Below are 6,000 nucleotides of genomic sequence, written 5' to 3' on the forward strand. Positions count from 1 at the left end.
TTAGTGAAGAGAGATCATAACTGCCAGAAAGTGAAACAGGGGAAAATTTAATGAATAAACTGTACTAATTGGATAAACCAAAAATTATGAAAATTTTATGGTGGAAATATATATGAGTCTAGTTTCGGGGGAAATTTACGGATCTTAATTTGGATCTCTTTAGCTCGAATTATAAATAAGTAAGTGACTATGACTCGTGTAGACAGTTTGATGTGAGCATTTATTAGAAATTGTGAAATCGTACTTACAAGAATGCTATATACATTAAGGATGTGGAATGGAGAGGAGGAGGAGGAAAATATATATATGTGGAATACATGGAAATTATGGTAAATGAAATATTGATATAATGAAATAAATGATATGTGTTTATAAGAAAACAGAAAGAGAATGATATGTATCATGACATGTATATATATATATATATATATATATATGACTAGTCTCAATGTAATGCTTATTGGGTATGGAGTTGAATTGAAATGTTTCAGGCAAACATGTTATTCTGCGCATCTGAATTGTGGTATTTTATAAAGATATGATCTAGCTATAAATATGAATGCTTGATGATTAAGCTGAAGATATTTGGTAAGATGATAATCTTGGTATAAATGTATAAGTGTGTAAGAGATTAAGGTTGACCAAAGCTTGGAAAATAGCCTAGGTATATTCCACATAGGCAGAGACACGACCATGTGTCTCAGCCGTGTATGGAACATGACTTTGGGACACGGGTGTGTGGGACCTTAAAGCATGAAATTTCCAAGATTTTCGTAAGTTCTCGGTTTAGTCCCGAACCCTTTCTAAAGTATGTTTTGGGCTCCGTAGACTCAAATAAGGGACTATGTGTAAGTGAATGAATGTTTTGAAATATGAATGAAATTTTATGGCCCGTATTTTAGTTTAATGTTTGTATGTTTGTCCGGTAATGCCTCGTACCTTATCCTGGCCTAGGGTAGGGTAAGGGTTGTTACATTTAGTTGTATCAGAGCAGGTTTAGTCGATTCTTGGACTAACATAGCAAGTGTGAGAGTTTAGTTGTACATGCCACAAATATGTGATAGTATGATGTCTCCCGACACTAATGAGGACCATTTTGTTTAAAATAAAGTATTCTCCAACCGAGCTACATCTGACCATTTGATGGTAATATTGAAGTATTTGAATAAAGTGTAGCTATGACGTGTTAAACTCGGAAAGGTATGAATAAGAATTCGTGATTTATGTATATGCGATAATATGTGAGATGAAAGTTTATATAGTGATATATTTTTTCATATTTGTTTGGCCTTCATATGCTGTTGCATGCTTGACTAAATTGATTAGTAAACATGATGACTAAAGTTATTCAAAATTCATAGAATGTATGAGTGAGTGCACTTGTTTGAAATGAGATAATTGGAAATTTTATGTAAGACAGATATGAATAATAAATTTTTGAAGTGGACAGTATGATTATAATGGCATATGTGGATAATGAAAAAAAAATGTGTTATATAGATTTATGTCAGAATCGAGTTAGAGACTGTACGACCTCACCCCCTTACCGATGAGGTGTATATAATGGAAATTCATGAGAATCATGTTGACTAAGTTCCTAAGTGTGGAATCAAAGAGTTCAGTGATAAAATAATAACAGATATGACCAGAAACTGAGAATGGTTGACAAGTGAAGGACAGAGTTAGAGAAATATCAGAGTTGACTGAGTTATATTGGGATTCAAATTGATGACAGAGTGTTTCTGAAAGTATCGTCTTGAAAACAATTAGTTTGTAATGCTGGAAATTATGAGAAAGATACTAAACCTCACTCCGGTAAGATTTTCTAGGACGAAAATCTCTAAAGGGGGGGAGAGTTGTAATAGCCCAAAATTGGGTCTAGTTGGAACAGAGGTTTCGGGACCAAAAAATTCGAGATAGAAATAATTATTTTATGATTATTTTGAGGTCTATGATATGATTGCATGATTGTGTGAAAATTTCATGAAGAAATTCTATGCATAAAGTGCTCAATTTGAAGTTAGGGACTAAATTGAATAGTTGCAAAACTTGCATTCTAGAAGTTTCTAGTATGAAATTGCTTTGAAATATTAATTAGGAGGTCTTAAATAGAAATTTGACCAATTTCTAAGTTATGGACAAAAATTGGACATGGATGAAGTTTTTGAAAGTTTAGTAAGGAAGGACATTTTGGTCATTTGGTAATTAAAAGAAATAAAAAGGGAAAATAAAGCCAAAATTGACTCATCTTTTTCATGGAGGCTGAAATTAGCATGGGGGAAGCCATGGCTAGGGTTTTCAAGCTTTCCAAGCTCAATAGTAAGTCCGTTCTAACCCCATTTTTCAAGTTCTTTACGTTTTTGGAATCTTGGTAATTTGATTACGCTTATTCTAGCAATAATTTAAGCTAGGCTAGGGTTCATATTTGGAAAAATACCCATAGGTGAAATGTGTTTATTTTGATGTTTTATGATAGAATATGAGGTTTTAAATTATGTTAGACAACTTGTGCTACTCGGTTTTGAGTGAAAACGAGTAAAAGGGCTTAATCGGTAAAAATACCTAATAGTCATAAGTATATGTTAGAGTGAGAATTTGATGTTTCTATAGAAGGGAAAAGTGATCAGCATGTCATAAAACATAAGAATAAGGGATGAAGTTTAATTCCCGAGCCTAGGGGCAAAAGTGTAAATATGCAAAAGTTTAGGGGCAAAATTGTAATTTTTCCAAAGTTTGAGTTAAGGACTGTTTTGAATATTTCATTAATTAAATAACTAAAATATGATGTTTTAGATCTCGAAAAATGAGATTTGAACCTAGAATGAGAGAAAAATTGAAAATTGGGAAAGTTAGTAAAATGGCCGTTTTAGTATTGAGGAAAGTTCATATGTATAATAAGCATTAATTTATGCATGTTTCAATGTAAAATTGATATATTTACTATGATTGCCGAGGTGTTGAAAGTATGTAAGTTGGTGTGATAATAATCTGACAATAATCTGTAATTTATATTTGAAAGTTAAATTTAGTGAATTAATTATGTTAAATTAAATGTTTATGGGGCCTAGTTTATGAATTGATTTAAAAATATGTCTATGGTACATGAAGTGCATTGAATTACCATATATAAATGCGATTTCTATGATTATGGATATTATGGGAAATTGTAAGTTCATATGATTTTTAATAAGGCAATGTGTAATTTAATGTTATTGCATTGATATTAAATGAGATGTAAGTTTATATGTAAGTAATACATCAATTTTACTTGTATTATGATATTTTATAATAATGTTGGAAATATGTTTGTTGATAATTACTTGATTGGTGAAATTGTTGGAAAAGAGAGAAATCCAGTTGAACCTTGGAAAGATTGGATGATCTGAGATGGTATGTAGCTAGGTCACATGTATGGTGCTGAGTGCACATCATGTGTACAAGAGAGCTACAAGACATTATGATGTAGCTAGGTCGCATGGGTGATACTATGTGTACACCATGTAGACAAGAGAGCTACGGGATATATGTAGCTAGGTCGCATGCGTGGTTCCAGGTGAAGGACACCATGTAGACAAGAGAGCTATGAGATAAACTGGCTAGGTCACATGGGTGGTACTAAGTGTTCACAATGTGTACAAGAGAGCCGAACTATATGATGGGTGGAGCTATGTGTTGAAATCACCAAGTATCGAAGATTGATCTGAAGTGTTCAACGGGAGACTCTCTATGTATTGCTTTGTGAGTTTTGTGATGAATAAGTGCAGGAACTTGGTTATGTGAATGATGTGTACATTAAGTGACCGGGATGTGGTACGGTTATAAACAAGTAAGTTATACGTGAGGATGATTTTATGGTGACCTTGTGATCATGTGCCTATACTTGTGATGTATGAAATGTGGTGAAAATGATTTGTGATATGTATGTTAAAATGAGGTTAATACAAAGAAAGTGTGAAAGAGTGAATTAGCAATAAAACTGTTTTGGACAGTAGCAGTGACGTGACTTTGAAAAATTACCAAAAATAGTATAAATTGAATCAGAGACTGAATGAGATATCAGATTAAATATTTGTGAGTCTATTTTCATATAAAAGAAACATTGAAAGAAAATGAGTTATATATTTTTATATGTTTATGTTTTTGTGAGATTGGTTCAGAATGATTATGTGATCCCCTGTTTTGACTTTGGAAAATCACACAAATTTGGAGAAAAATAATTAGAGGCTTAAAATTATATTTTTAAAATCCCTAATGAGTCTATTTTCAAGATAAATCAACAATAACATTATCTAAGTTCGGTACTATAAGATAATTAATATTTAGTGAAGAGAGGTCATAACTGCCAGAAAGTGAAACAGGGGAAAATTTAATGAATAAACTGTACTAATTGGATAAACCAAAAATTATGAAAATTTCATGGTAGAAATATATGTGAGTCTAGTTTCATGGGAAATTTACGTATCTTAATTTGGAGCTCTGTAGCTCAAATTATAAATAAGTAAGTGACTATGACTCGTGTGGATAGTTTGATGTGAGCATTTATTAGAAATTGTGAAATCGTACTTACAAGAATGCTATATACATTAAGGATGTGGAATGGAGAGGAGGAGGAGGAAAATAAATATATGTGGAATACATGGAAACTATGGTATATGAAATATTGATATAATGAAATAAATGATATGTGTTTATAAGAAAACAGAAAGAGAATGATATGTATCACGACATGTATATATATGTATATATATATATATATATATATATATATATATATATATGACTAGTCTCAATGTAATGCTTGTTGGGTATGGAGTTGAATTGAAATGTTTCAGGTAAACTTGTTATTCTGCACATCTGAATTGTGGTATTTTATAAAGATATGATCTAGCTTTAAATATGAATGCTTGATGATTAAGCTGAAGATATTTGGTAAGATGATAATCTTGGTATAAATGTATAAGTGTGTAAGAGATTAAGGTTGACAAAAGCTTGGAAAATAGCCTAGGTATATTCCACACAACCAGAGACACGGCCATGTGTCTCAGCCGTGTATGGAACACGACTTTGGGACACGGGCATGTGGCACCTTAAAGCATGAAATTTCCAAGATTTTCGTAAGTTCTCAGTTTAGTCCCGAACCCTTTCTAAAGTATGTTTTGGGCTCCGTAGACTCAAATAAGGGACTATGTGTAAGTGAATGAACGTTTTGAAATATGAATGAAATTTTATGGCCCGTAATTTAGTTTAATGTTTGTATGTTTTTCAGGTAATCCTCGTACCTTATCCTGGCCTCGGGTACGGGTAAGGGGTGTTTCATAGTGTGCAAGAATTCGAGTTTTCAACATTTTCCCGTTTGGGTATGAGTTTGTTACGGATTGGTTTAGTTATGTATATGAATCATAGAATCTTTAAATTGAAAAAGTTATGAAGTTTGTATATAAGTATATGATTAAGCATGTGAAAGGTTTGTTAGTATTTATGAATTATGAATTAACAAGTTCAAATTGATGAATTGTGTATTTATGATTAGTTGAGTTTATTTTATACGAGCTTACTAAGCTATAAAGCTTACTTTTTTTTATTTTTCCCATGTTTTATAATGATTTCAAAGCTAACTCGAATTCGAGGATAATCAGAGACTATGCCACACTATCCAACCATCATTTTGGTACTTTTGAGCTTATGGTTTGGTCATATGCAATGTATAGGATTATGGTCATTTTAATATGTATCTTGGTATTGAGTTTTGCCATTTGAGATGGCTTATGAATGGTTATGTTATGGTTTGTATATATAGCCGTGAGACTTGGCTTAATTTGGTTGGTTTGGTTATGTACATATAAGTGTGCATATGGTTTATATTGAGTGATTGAGGTTGGTTTGCAATATTATTGATAGTTGGTATTATAGATGTCAAATGGTTGATAATTGAAAAGCTATGTGCTTGTGGATTGATGTATGATGAAGCATGTTTGGAAAATGTTTAATTAGATGACTTGA

This window comes from Gossypium arboreum, chromosome 12 (assembly GCF_025698485.1).
Source record: "Gossypium arboreum isolate Shixiya-1 chromosome 12, ASM2569848v2, whole genome shotgun sequence".
Classification (NCBI taxonomy): domain Eukaryota; kingdom Viridiplantae; phylum Streptophyta; class Magnoliopsida; order Malvales; family Malvaceae; genus Gossypium; species Gossypium arboreum.